The sequence below is a fragment of the Pyxicephalus adspersus genome, chromosome 4 (genome assembly GCF_032062135.1).
Source record: "Pyxicephalus adspersus chromosome 4, UCB_Pads_2.0, whole genome shotgun sequence".
NCBI classification, from domain to species: Eukaryota; Metazoa; Chordata; class Amphibia; order Anura; family Pyxicephalidae; genus Pyxicephalus; species Pyxicephalus adspersus.
The window spans coordinates 103592861-103608209 of record NC_092861.1 but is presented as its reverse complement, the minus strand read 5'-3'; the positions used below and the strand labels follow the sequence as shown (position 1 = coordinate 103608209).

General features: G+C 41.6%; 1 protein-coding gene across 1 annotated transcript in view; it reads left to right on the top strand.

The window, feature by feature from the left end:
• CAPN9 (calpain 9) overlaps positions 1-15349 on the top strand; it is a 193442-nt gene that overhangs the window by 159065 nt on the left and 19028 nt on the right. The window lies entirely within an intron of this gene.

Here is a 15349-nt window from a genome sequence, read left to right as displayed (position 1 = left end):
CTAGTGTGTGGAAAGAGTTTCGCCAGCCGATCGGTGGTTCTATACCACCTGGTAAGCACTTTGTAATTAGTCTCCTGATAACGATTGCTGATAGAGGTTTTGTCCCCGTAATATAACATACACTCTATTTGATCTTTGGTAAATTTAATACCAAGATCTCTCTCCCATTTAGTGACAAAATATGGCGTTGAAGGGTCTTGGACTGTCAGTTGCATTTTATACATATGGGAAAGCACTCCTCTCAAGGGATCGCCATTTACACATAAACTCTCTAGCAAGCCAAGGGGGCGGCCAAAATCCTGTGCCGGCGGCAGTGACTTAATAAAGTGTTGAAATTGTATTGTCCTCCAGATACCCAGACTCGGAAGGGAATGGTCTACCTGGAGCTGGTCCGTAGTGGACCAGATGGAATGGTGTAGGAAATGGATAGCCCGATAGATACCGCTCTCAATCCAGATCTTATATACTGGGTCTCTCCTGCTATTCGGAAACTTGGGGTGACCTAGAATAGGGGACATAGGGGAGGGGAAAACAGTAATTCCTTCTGTGCAGAAATACCTCGCCACCACTCTAAGTGTCTCACCTATCAGACGGTGAAGGGCAACCATGTCCTCAACCGGGGACCATGCGCTACACTTAGGATTATAGGAGACCTCCAGGGTCACCCATCCTTTGAAGCTGGCGTGTCTGCACCAGTCTACCAATCGGGTCAGATGTACCGCCCTGTGGTACAGTATTGGGCCCGGGAAAGCCATCCCCCCTTGATCCTTTGGGAGTCGAAGAATTAATTTGTTAAGACGAATAATGTTAATTTGTCAGGAACTCAGAGCGAATTTTATGCAGCAAATGAAGAGGAATACATACAGGTAACGTTTGCAGTAAATAGAGAAGACGTTGCATGGTGTTCATTTTTAAGATATTGCATCGGCCAAACCAAGAAAATGTCTGTTGTTGTTGATGTTAAGTAGTGATACAAAGTTCAATTCAACTACTCTTCTAAGGTCAGCAGGGATTTTAGTGCCCGGGTAACTGACAAAACCTCAAGCCCATTTAAACGGGAAGGAGGGTCCTAACGCTTTCCGTGACTCAGGTGGTATGTTAATGTCCAACACCTCTGATTTTTGGAGATTGGTTTTATAGTCGGAGAACTGAGCATAACAACGTAACTCTAGTAGTAAGTTGGGAAGGGTCACCTGGGGAACAGTAATATAAAAGAGAAGATCGTCCGCATATGCAGCCACTTTGTGATCAAAGGAACCTACCCTAACACCCTTAATATCTGAATTCCTGCGAATATGGCCTAGCAAGGGTTCAAGGAGCAGAATAAAGAGTAGGGGAGACAACTGTCTTGTGCCATTTGTAATAGAGAACGGACGAGAAAGAATTCCAATAACTCAAACATAGGTAGGGTTCCTATAGAGGGCCTGTATCCAGCTTGCTAGGAATGCCAATAAAATTAGGGACCTGGTACATAAAGGTCGAGTTCACGCGATTGAATGCTTTTTCGGCGTCTGCCGAGAAGATCATAGAAGGAATTTTGTGTACAGTCACGTGGTGGATCAAGTTCAGCGTGTGAGTAGTGTTATCCCTAGCCTCTCTAAATGGGAGGAAACCACTCTGGTCTGAATGGATAAGTCGGTGAAGGATGGGTGTTAGCCTTCGCACTAAGATGCTAGAAAAAAGCTTAGTATCACAATTCAAAAGCAATATCGGGCGATAGTTCGCACACAACGTAGCATCTTTGTCTGGTTTCAGGATGACTGTGATATGGGCCCTGGAGAAGTAAGCAGGCAAAGGGTGTTCCAGAGAGAGTGCGTTGAAGGCCGTCAAAAAGGGGCCAGAGAGTTGAGGAAGAAACCGCCTATATTAGGCTAGGGTAAACTCGTCGGGGCCTGGGGCCTTACCCGTGGGTGCTTTCGTTACAGCTGCTTGTAACTCCGCCGAAATAATAGGAGCATCTAGAGCTGCCAGGGCCTCTTCCAGAATCTTAGGGATGCAAGAGGCTGCTAGGTATTCCTGTATATTTGTCTCAACTGCCTATTTAATGTACATCGCTGCGTAATATGTTGGCGCTATATAAATCCTGTTTATTATTATTAATAATAATAATAATAATAATAATATTAATAATAACTGCGTCTAAGGGACCCGCCTTAGAATTCCCCCTTAAATTATAAAGTTTGGAGTAGAGATCCTTAAAGACATCAGCTATATCATGAGAACGATGCAGAAGGGTACCAGCACTTGAACGGATGCAAGGAATAAAGGTACGGGCCCTTTTGACTCGCGCTGGAGCTTTCCCACATTTGTTATTATATTCATAGAAAAACGCCCTGCATTTGTCTAGTTGGGACTTTTCTTGGAAACAGAACTGCATATTTATTCTCCCTCTCAGTTCCACTAATTGTGCCTCCCTGTCTGGGGAGTGGCCACGTTTATGTCTAGTCTCTAGAGCATACAGATCCTGAAGCAGCTGCTTAAGCAGCTGTTGGCGTTCTTTTTTAATCCTATGGCCTTGCTGGATTAACAAACCGCGCACATAGCATTTATGGGCTTCCCATACTTTCAGTGGGCTAGAGACAGACGCTTCATTCCTATCGAAGAAGGCCAAGATCTCTCTTTCCAAATGAGTCCCAAAGTTGCCAGAGGATAAGAGAGATTCATTCAGACACCAAGAACCGCCCCTAGGGAGGGAGACATCAGATAATATTGTGATCGAAATCGGTGCATGATCAGAGAATGTCATATTCCATATCTCTGTACTTTGTACTTGAGAGATTGGATCGTGTTTGACCAGAAAAAAATCTATACGCGAGTAAGTTTTGTGGACAGGAGAATAGAAAGTGTAGTCACGCTCACTAGGGTACTGTAGTCTCCAGATGTCAGTTAGCTGATGGAGGTGCAAGAGGATTTTCAGGCATCGTAAGACAGAACAAGGGAGGTGGGAAGCCCCCCTAGAAACATTGTGGGCCGGGTCCAATGCTAAGTTAAAATCACCCCTTACTACCAAAACTACCTCTTCAAACACATCAGCAAACTCAAGAAACTCCTCCAAAAAAGACACTTTGTTAGTATTAGGGAGGTACAGGTTAACCAGGGTAAACAATCTTGTGTGGATCTTCCCCCTTAACTAGGAGGTACCGCCCCTCAGGGTCCACCTTCAAAAGTAAATGGCGTCCAAGGGAGGGATTTATCAATCAATATGCTAACACCCTTAGACTTAGAGTCAGGGGATGGGCCATGATATGCTGTCTGAAATCGACGGTTCCTAAGTGAAGGTATCTTATCGTGACGGAAATGCATTTTCTGTATATATGCTATCTGACATTTTGAGCTATTGAGGGAATTCAACACCACTGAACGTTTGGTCGGGGAATTGAGACCTTTCGCATTAATAGATGTGATTTTTAGTGGCATGTAGGCGCTGAAGTGGTCTGTCAACTTCTTCTATCTTGTACGTCCACTACAATCAAAAGAAAAAAACAAAAAAAAGGGGGAGGCGAGAACACGGGAAGCTAAGGTTAGGTTCGGGACCAATCAAAGGGTGGGGAGGGGCAAGAAAAGAGGGGAGGACCAGGGAGGAAAAAGAAAGAAAATTAAAAAGAAGATAAAGAGGAGGGGGGGAGGAAGGGGAGGAAGAGATATAGGAGAGTAAAACAAGAAAGGAGGGAGGGGAAGAAGAGAAAGTGTGAATAGAGATAGGGAGGTGGAAAGTGCCCCGGTCGAGCAGCCGAAGCCCATCAGGTAATATAATACTAATCAGTATTATATTACCTGTATCAGTATCAGTATATAATACTAATCAGTATCAGTACTGATTAGTACCTAGCTCCTAACCACAAGGGAGAGGAGCAGACTAGTGGGTGTAGTGGAACTCGACAGAGGCATGGCTCCACCAGCCTCCACCGCAATTATTTTATTAACTAACGTTCCAGGATCCGCCTATAGTGCAGACTAAGATAGGGGAAAATATAAGAATAAATCAACAATACTTCCCCTGGTAAATCAGAAACAGGGAGGAAACCAACTAGGGTAGCATATCTATCCTTGAAAACAATCATCAAACATATAGTTATGTATAGACCGGTATTCAATCATTAATTCAGAGTAGTCCACGGCCAGAGGCGCCCCCAACCCCACCATCAGTAATAAGCAATCAGGCTCAAACAGTGCTCATCGCTCCGCCCCAGGGATAATCCCAATAGGTTATGGTAAGTCTGAGGCATTGCCTACCGTGGACCAATCACTCTGTCAAACGATATTAGTAAAAAAACATACCCACATCATGACTAAGAGCACTTTGCATGTACCACATCAAGAGCCCTGAGCTTCACTGGGCAAAGAGACACAAAATAGCACAGTTAAAGCAGCCAATCATCATCATATGGCCATCACCCCATAGCAAGCACATTAGGGATCCCCCCTGAGGCGTATATCATTTCTCCTACTGCGAGTTTCCAAGTCATCAGTGCGGAGCAGTAAGGACATAAGCTGTGATTTAACATGGCCCACATGAGAGTCTAGGGTGGTCACAGAGGATTGCATAACACTAGCAGAAGAATCCATGGATATTACTCTAGTATCAACTATTGACACCTTTTGCTTAACTGCTTCCAAATCTGCACGTATAGAGCCTTCCAGCTTGGCCAACAAATTACAAAGGCACAGTACAGTACAGCTAAAGCAGCTAATTATTATCACATGGCCGTCACCTCATAGCGAGCCATCAATTGTACATTAGGTCGCCAGACCTGCCATAGCATCCAAAAAAATAAGGCCATTTAAGTAGCTAAATAAGAAGGGGCCACAGCCGGCAACCCCCCAAGGCCTTGAAGACACTGCAGCAGTTACCGCAGCATGATAATCCAGTCCTCCAAAGCTATCTAATTATTCCCAGAAAACATTTCAAAATGCAATGGGAGGAATATGATTCTCATGGCAGGGGGTTGCATTGCAGAGCACATCTTAAGAGCATCCACCATAAGTGCATGCCTTCAGGCTAGTGAGAAAACATACTACTCGCCATACTCTAGCATTTGCAATATACCACATATAAACAAGAAAAGGTAATGAAAATAAAAGTGCATTTGTAGAACAAGCATAACATTACTGTAGGAATCATGTCAACAGTGGGCAAGCAAAGAGTACTCATCTAACAAAACAAATAGACCCCGAAAAACATATTAGCAGCAGTAAAATTGCATTGAACATAAGTCATATATCTGCTCAGCCGTAATGGTAATGCTATATTCGTCAGCAAACCCAGATAGTCACCAGGCACAACAGAGTGAGAGTCCCAGGTAAACACCAGGCACCATAGTGTGTGAATCAAGGTTTATTGGCCGTAGGGCCCAGTGTGTTCCGCTCTCCTTGTATTGCAACACACACAACTCTCCGGGGAAAGTCTCTGCTGCGGAACCGCTTCTTCTGTAGGAAAATCTAGCCAGAATTACAATTGGGTCCGCACCTAGCATAGAAAATAACGCAGGAAGCTGTGTATGGCGGTGCAGAGCAAATGACTCTCCTCCTTTCGTCACCAATGCATTGAATGGGTGGCCCCATCTGTAGTATGCCCCCGCGGAACAGATCAATTCCAGTAGTGGGCGGAGCTCCTGACGCATAAGTAGAGTCTGTATCGAGACATCCGGCAATAACTGTATACTTGCACCATCAAAGTCCACAGGACTTTGCCGCAATGTTTTTCCCATTATCTCCTCTTTTAAAGTGTAGTAATGAACGCGGCACAGCACATCATTCGGTAAATTTGAACTGCGGTCTCGGACACTGCGCACCCTGTGTACCTGGCCAAGTTCAATGGCTGTATCTAATGGGCCATCAAGAAGCTTGTTGAAAATGGTAGTCACAGTGGCGTGCAAGTCAGCATTAGCCGTTGCATTAGGGATCCCCCTGAGGCGTATATTATTTCTCCTACTGTGATTTTCCAAGTCGTCAGTGCGGAGCTGTAAGGAAGTACGCTGTGATTTAACATGACCCATATTAGATTCTAGGGTGGTCACAGAGGATTGCATAGCACTAGCAGAGGATTCCATGGCTATTACTCTAGTATCAACTGCCAACACCTTTTGCTTAACTGCATCCAAATCTGCACGTATGGAGCCTTCCAACCTGGCCAGCATGTTTTCCAAATCACTCTTTGTGGGTAATGTAGAAAAAAGTTCCTGCAGCATGGCATGGGAGACAGGTATCTGCTGTGCAGCGTTGTTAATGCTGGGCTCCGGGGAGGGAGAGTCCCCAGAACCCTCTGCAAATAAGGCTGGACTCCCTGGAGTAGCAGGGGAGTGGGACATGGAGCCAGCAGGATCTGCTGCAGAGGCTCCCACACTGGAGGAAGGAGGAGAGGAGTGGACCGACACCATATTGGGCGCCACGTGCTCTGGGACAGACGAGCCCTGCGGGGTGAAATAGCGGGCTAGGACGGTCTCGTTACCCGCTCTCCTGGAACCCAGCTTTCTCCGTCCTCTAGGCATGCGATTGATGGGGGAGGAGATCGGTGGCAGAGGCTGCCAGACTGTTCAGTGCGGTGGAAACGGCGAGAGCTCAGAAGAAAGCTTCCTCACGCCGCCAACTCGTAGCCACACCCCCAAATGATAGATTTCTGATTGTCATGAGGATCTTAAGATTTTTTTATTTATTTTTTTATTTAAATCTTTATTAGGTTGAATCAACAAAAGGAAGTTACAAAACATAAAAATATTAGCATAACATAAATAATCAGTATGACAATCCCTTTTTACATGTGTACAAAGCTGTATACAACAAAAAGAGAGCACAAAAAAAAGAGAGTACAAAGAATATGTCACTTTAAAAAAATCCACACGCCACTTTCATGTAATGTAATAATAAAGTAGTACAACATAACAATGCCAAACATATAGTGAGAAACCCCATGGACTCAACCCGGAATTTTTTCTTATTTCTTGGGGGGGAATACTACTAAAATTAGGGGGAACTGATGGGGCGAAATGAAGGGGGGAAAGAGAATGGGCACTTGATCAGGGAAAAATGAGATAGCTGAACACATAATGCACAAGGAAAGAGATACACTTGACTGGCTTAGGGATGTAAGGATCCAAAAAAATAACACAGCTCAAAAAAAAAAAAAAAAAAAAAATGTTTTTCATTTCTCAAGAATTTTTAAATATATTTAGTGTACTTCAGGTCTGCTGAATCCAGAAATGACATCAGTTTCATTGAATTGTTTCTAGTTCTTGTGATACAGGAATCAAAATAGATAATTTTACCAACAACAAATGTTAACACAGCATATTATTATCAATCTTTATTTACACCGATGTTTTGCATTTTATAATAAATGTAGCATTATTTTCATGAAACTTTCGTTTGCCTTCTTTTTATTCATACATTTTTTTTGTTTTACAGAAATATGAGTTCTTTAAGAAGTTGTTCTTAAGAAGTAAAAGACCCTAATGTATTTTGCTACATTTGTGGTGAATATTCCCAGCAAAAACAGGGAAGAAACATTACAGAATTTGTGAAACAATCATATCTTGCATATTTTGGTATTAAATTGGGGGACCAAGATAAGTATTGAGCTCCCCATATGGTATGCAAAACTTGTGTAGAGTGTCTACGTCCGTGGAAAAATGGAAAACTGAAAAGTTTGAAATGTTGTGTACCTATGGCATGACAAGAGCCCAAAAATCATCATAATTATTGTTGTTTTTGTGCTGTGAGTGTAAAAGGTTTCAATTGTTACAAGAAAAACAAGTGGGAGTACCGTGATTTGGAATCAGCAAGACGACCTGTGCCGCATGGTGCTGATTTTCCCATACCAGTGTTCAGTACACTTCCTGATTTTCCTGTATCCGACATGGACTATATACAGGGTTTGGAGTGTAATCCAGGAGTTAGCAGAGGAAGTGAATATGAAGGAAGTGTTTCATCAAACCAGCAGTTCTCCCAAGAAGAGCTCAATGATTTAATACGTGACCTACATCTGTCAAAACAAGCAAAACCGCCTGAGACCGGAGGTTAAATTAACAGTTTATAGGACAAGAGAGGTGACACTCCTACCATATTTCAGTGAAGATGGAGACTTTGTGTACTGTTGGAACATCCCTGGACTACTAGCTCATATGGGAGTACCAGAATACTGAGCAGAACACTGGCGGCTTTTTCATAGACCGTTCCACACGAAGTTTGAAATCTGTTTTACTGCATATTGGCAACTGCTATGCATCAATTCCAATTGGTCACTCATTAATGAGCCAATGGTTGACAAGGAAAAAACATTCTCCCTCCACTACACATAAAGTTGGGATTAATGAAGCAATTTGTTAGAGCTCTGAACAAGGACAGTGATTGCTTCAAATACATTTGTAGATTCTTCCCTGGATTGATTACTGAAAGATTAAACACAGAAATCTTTGGACCCTAGATTCAGAAACTGATAAATTATTCATATTTCACAAGTTACATGACTGAAGTCATGATACTGAAGCTTCTGCCTGGCACAGCTATGTCATGGTTGTCAAGAACTTCTTGGGTAACCATAAAACACAAAATTATTAAGAACTGGTACAAAACTTGCTCTTAAACTTTAAAAATTTGGGTGCTACTATGAGCATAAAGGTACACTATCTCCATAGACATTTGCAAAAATTTCCAGAAAACCTTGGCGATTTCAGTGAGGAACAAGGGGAAAGGTTCCATTAAGATATAAAGGTGATGGAAGAAATGTATCAGGGCAGATGGGATAGACACATGATGGCAGACTACTGGCAGCCTTCAACATGATTGTCCTGATCATCAGCATAAAAGGAAATCATACAAATGGAGTTTTTCATTGACTCCTTTGTGATTAGTTCTGTAAATATACTGAATATTGAATATATTGGCATTAAGTACCGTATTTTCTGGCGTATAAGGCGACTGGGCGTATAAGACAACCCCCAACTTAATTGGTTAGAGTGGTCTGCCAATTAATTGGCAGACCACTCTAACCAATTAGTTGGGGGTCGTGTTATACGCCCAGTATTGTACTGTTCCTTCTGCCTGTCAGATTTCGCTATTGTGCGAGAACTGAGAGGCAGAAGGAACAGTACAGTACTAGTTCTAAGGAATGAATGGGCGCCTTCCTTCTTAATGAATGGGCGTGTTCTAGTGGAGAGCCAATCCAGGCTCCTTCCTGGAAAGCCAATCCAGGCTCTCTACTGGAGAGCCAATCCAGGCTCACGTCCTCCTGTGCAGGCTCGCGTTCTCGACCGCGCCGGATGTGAAGCAAGCTGCAGGTAAGTAACCGGCGTATAAGATGACCCCCAACTTTGGCACAGATTTTTCTGGGTTAAAAAGTCGTCTTATACGCCGGAAAATATGGTACTTAAAAAATTTAATTTTGTATACATAGGTATATCAAGTTTAATTTTGTTTAACTTTTATGTTTCAGTAGTTTTCTATGAGGTTATTATTGAGGTCATTATTTCAAAAGCTAGAGCAAATCTATCAAAACCCATACCATATGTGTCATAACCTAAAATGACTTTAATCTGTTTCTCAAGAAAATTAACTAGTGTATTCAATGGTCTGTTTGTGCTGTCGTCAAGTAATCAGGTGATTCATGGAATAAGGTCCTGTAAAATCATCTCCTATTTGTAATCTCCTCAGTGTCTTTAAGAAAAGCTATCCTGCATCAGATACATCTCATTAACACGGGTAAACTATAGGTCAATATTAGGTTTCCCAGTTGACGCCACGTTGCCGGGATACATGCTCTTGCAGCATCAATTAACCTTATCAAAAGGGATGTGCGATACACCTTTCTTGGAATAGAGGTGAGATGTATAGGAAAAAACCCCGCTTCAAAAGGTATCAATACTGGGTGTGAAACAGAAGCACTATTTTCACAGAAAAAAAGCAGTAGCTGATTGTTTAAATTGCGGGTCTCTAAGTAGACTTTCATTAAGTCTCCAAAATTTATCACCACCCGACATTTCTGTTAACGATAGGGAGACATGAATGGAAGCATGGTCGGAAAGGATTATGTTATCAATACCAGAATTTTCACACAAAGATCTACATAGCATATCAGAAACATATCTATCAGTGAATATACCTTGTGGACTGCCGAATAAAAGGTATAGTCTCGTGTGGTTGGATGTTGGATATGCCAGATTCGTATTCATGGAATGACTTGTGCATTTTCTCAGTGAGTTGCATATTGCCCCTGCTACTAGAATTGCCCAAGTGACCGTCCAAGGAAACATTAAAGTCCACCCCCCCCCCCCCTTTCAGAATCAAAACTCCTTCAGTAAACTCGAACAATGAAAAACCTTTTGCAAAAAATCAAATTGGTTTGTTTTGGGGGCATAAAAATTATCCATAGTCACCAGTTTAGAATTAATAGAACCTTTAAGAAAGAGGAACCTGTCTTCGGGGTCAGAGCTTACATCTTTAAATTGCCAAGATACATGTTTGGATATAGGAATGCTTACTCCCCTGGATCTACAGTCTGTAGTGGCTCCATGGTAAACCCACTGATACTTATGATCTGCCAATATCAGAATTTTATCAGATCAGAAGTGTGCTTTTTGTAAGAAGACCACCAGTGCCTTCTGCCAATGCAAATCTCGAAGTAGAGCCGTTCTTTTTTCCGGTATGTTTAGTCCTTTGTGCACACTCAATCAAGTACCCAGGTATTAGAATGGGTTATGAATTTGTTTTAGGGGAGGGTCACTAGGACAGGGTCAAAAAATAGGTAGGGATTGGGTTAGGGGAGACTATTTTGGGCTAAAGTGGATACACCACAAGTCCCTAAACTTTAAAGGACGTCCTACATGGGGGAAGTTGGAATGCGATGGGAGGGGGTCAGGGCTCCCCCAAATACCGCCTAAATTTTAATACAAACATTTGTAAGCAGGACCTAATAAAATAGAAACAATCAATAAACAAGACAGAGAACCACCTGTAATAAGGAATACAACATAACATTTTTCTCTTTTCCCCTACTCTCCTTAACAGGAGACCAATACACAGCAGTTCTTAGATGAGGCGGCATTCCCCGAGACATATTAAGCTCAAGAGGAAAGCCCCCCAGGTGGGGACCAGTTATCAGAATACACAGGAGAAGAAAGGCCTAGAAAAAACAGGCAGGTTAACTTAGAGTGGCATCACTCTCCCACTCAAATAAGGTAGGCGGCAATGTCACTTAACAGATCAAATTAAAAGTTACACATCTTAAATAAAAATGGAGATAAGAAGGTATAGCTGCATAGTGTAAATACTCCATTCAGGAACACTGGAGACCTCTGGTGTATATTCACCAGATGGAAAGGATTCAGAAGCAAAAAGACAAAAGGGAGGAAAAGTCCACATAAAGGTAATTTTCCTCGCATGGTTCAATCTTCCTCAGATCTTTGGTGGCGGCATGGTGGGGACTTCTCTCGATGGGATGGGCGCTGTCTTTGTCTTTGTTGTCGACTTGGGAGCGGTCAAGATGACATCTCATCTGAGGTGAACTCCAGCCAATTAGGTATTTCCAATGTAGGGTGACAAGGAAAAATGTATCTTTTTCTTAAAGAAACGTGAGCTGTTAATATCACGATCGTAAGTGAACAGACACAGACACCAGTTCATAAATAGTTGCTGTTCTGATTTATTCAGAAAAGGTGGTATTGATAATACAAAGTAAAGTAGGTGGTACAGTAAGATGATTTAAGTAAATGTTTGAAGTAAACAGTGATCCTTCAGGAATCCAGAGTCATTGATTGTCCTATACAATGCATGGCCCTAATATCCAGGCTATTTTCTCTCAGGTCCCAGTTTATTAGACAATGTTTCTTAATTACAGCTGGGTCATTGTCATTGTTGTCATTGTTTCTTATTTATACTTTGATAGACACACAAACGAAACTTAATGAGATTTACAGGACAATCACCCCTAACAGTGCAGTCAGCTTTCCTAATATTTCTCATTGATAATTCTGATACAAGATGGAGACAAAACCTATTTAATTCTCATTCCCCCATTTAGGTCATTCTACTGACCACACAAACACCTACTTTAGACATGGCATCTGTACTGTTGAGAACACCATGCCCAGGGCAAAACCATTCAGCATTTGCAGGTTAGAGACTGGCGGGAAATCTTGCACATAACTGGAGTCTCTTTCTGTTATATATATTTTCTAATGCCAAAGAAAAAACTAAATATGACCTAACAGAGATTAAAAATTAAAATTGTATGGATTGATTTGAGCTAGGCTTAAAATATTCCTCTAAACCAGTTATCAGGATTTAACCAGGATAACCATGATACATCCCAAACTCTTTGGTTATCTGGACCATGTGTTTATACCACATGTTGTCTAAGAAAAGAGTATTCTTGGCCCATCTCATCCCAGCCACACACCACTAGTAAACAACACATATACGTATATACACATTTCATGCTTGAATCTCCAAATGACTTTCTTGCAGTGAGAGATGTGTATCCAGGCATGTCTGCTGTTGTTTATCAGATGTCAGTGTTGTACTTGCTAGGGGCCATCCAACTTGGGTTCCAAGGTTCATCTGGTTTTTATCACCACCCAGTCTCCTTGTTTAAACTGTTGGTATCCAGTTGGGTTTGGATCTGGAATAGAATCAAACACATATTTATGAACCTTCTTAAGACATCTCTGCAAAGAGGCCACAAAACCTGTCGTAATATTTTGATATATATAAGGTGAGAACCTATAATTTCCTTTAGGTGATGTTTATATTGAATACATTACAATAGGCAGGCATTCAACCCAAGGTTTCTCAACTTTAGCAGCAATTTTGGCAGTCCTATTTTTGATTATACCATTGAGTCTCTCCACCTTTCCACTACTTTAAGGATGATATGGTGTGTGGAAGACTTATGTAATATTCTAGGCATTCATTATTTCTGTTAGGACATTCCTATTGAATTCCTTGTTCTGACTCTATTACCTTAGGGCCCCAAATCTACAGACAAACTCAAGTCATTTCCTTGCTGCTGTTTTAGCAGTAACTTTAGCTACCAGCCAGGCCTCAGGCCATCCAGAAAACATGTCTACACATACAAGCACATTTTCAAATGTTCCCACTTTTGGAAGCTGTATAACATCTATTTGAAGTATTTGGAAGGGGTACTCTGGTCTAGGTGAGTGGCTACTAGGGGTCTTTAGTACTTGGCCAGGGTTATGGCATGAACAGGTAAGGCAGAAAAGAGTGTATATCTTGCAGCAAAGGCTGTAAATCCAGGAGCTATCCAGTACTTCCTTACTGTGAGACATTTCATTTTTACCTAAGTAAACGATTCCATGCGAAAGATGAGCCATCATGGGATACAATGATCGGGGCAAGCAATGGCTCTTACCATGCCGCCAGACATTTTTCACTTTCTTCACCCCCAGCTCCATCCATTTTTCTTTTCCTCCTTTGAGGCCTGTTCCTGTAATTTTGCTAGGACTTCCAAGTTCACAGGCCCTTTATTATCTATGATGTCAGATGACATGATTTCTGACATGATTCTTATAGGTGCTATTGACAGGAGGGCAGCTTCTTTGGCTCTCTCATCTGCCTCTACATTACCTTGTGCTTGTGTAGTCTGAAGCTTTGTATGGGCCTGCTATTTTACATTACCTCTAGTGCCGGGGATCGCACAATGAGTTGATCAATAAATGCAGCTGTATCTAAGATTTTTTTTTTGTTTGTTTTTTAATTAAAAATCTCGTTTGGCCAAACTACATCAGCTGTTCTCCCAATTTGGGTAAGCGAGATTGGCCGAATTTGCCTCGAGATCGAGTTTTAAAAACTCGCTCGCTCATCCCTAGTTACCACTGCATATCTAGTACATGGCTACTCATGATCAGTATAGTATCGGGAACTATCTATAAACATCCTAAAATCAGGATTAGTTACATATATGATTAGATTATACATTTGCTAACCCCTGTCTTAGTTCGTATAAATTCATAGTAATCATGTACATGCATTTTTCTTGAGGCACCCTCAACAGATAAAAAGAGTGCAGCAAGATTTATTATCCACTCCTAAGTAAAGGTGCGTACACACTTCCAATTTTTATCGTTCCAATCGAACGACGAACGATCGATTGGGCAAAAAATCGTTCGTAAAAAAGTAACCAACGACGCCGACGAACGAGGAAAGTCGCTGGAAACGAACGACCGGACCGACGGATCGGATTGGACGACGATCGTTGAACATCGTTCGTGTGTACGGTCGTTCGTTGATCGTCCATGTTCAGAGCATGCGTGATGAACGAACGTCCGTTCACTTTCCTGTCGTGCACATAGTTCCTCTATCACTCAAACGATCGTATCTATTGTGTGTACAATATCTACGAACGATCGTGTCGTTAACTCTATGTGCAGGATCGGTGCTATACGATCGTTCGTATATATCGTGCATGAACGTTCGTCGTTCGTTTTCCAACGATAATAATTGGAAGTGTGTACGTAGCTTAAGTTGTATACACCTTTTCCCAGATTCTACTGATTGTCCTCATCCTTTGTTCCTAACAATGAAGTACAATGAAAGTACAAAAAACAATACAAACAACAAATAATTACAAACAATCCAAGCAACTAATGACCTACAACAAATTACAAATAGCACAAGAAACCAATTGTGCTCCAGATCATAAATCAGCATTATCAAATACTGTATAACATCTCATCAACAATATTACTATTGATACAACATAAATGCCTAGGATCTCACAAATCATTACACTAGAACCATTCTCACAACTTGCTAGATTTAAATAAAACCTTTAGACAACAAAAATACCACCATCATCAGTGCAGAAGACATATGCACCATATTCCTCATATTTCCATACTATCACTGCAATCTCTAGCTTAGTTCTGTAAACTCTACTGCTTGTGGTGTGGTGGTTTGTGGTTTGAGGCTTCTTCTAAAACACATACAAAAATAAACAAAGCAAACAAAATTGTGTTTTAAAATTGAGTTTGAGTGTTTTAAGAATTTGAAAATTGATTGTTTTAAGGTCCCCAATTGAAAAGCAGAGTTTCTTCACCAGTCAGGGTCATATCAGGATTTCACCTTTGCACTGTATTTACCTAAAATTCATTGCAAGCAGCATGGACATTGGAGGTGCCATTCACTGTCCTACACTGAGAAGTAACCTAACTACTTGTGTGTGGGGACAGAAAAACTTGCTCCGTGCCTGAAAGGTGCGGATAAACTCTCCAATTTACCTTCGGCCCCTTTCAGCTTCATAGCAAGCTGAATTTTCCCCGAACACAACTTCTGATTACTACATTGTTCCCTAAACTTGTATTTCACTTCCTATTCACACTCATTGGTCTGCACATTTGCA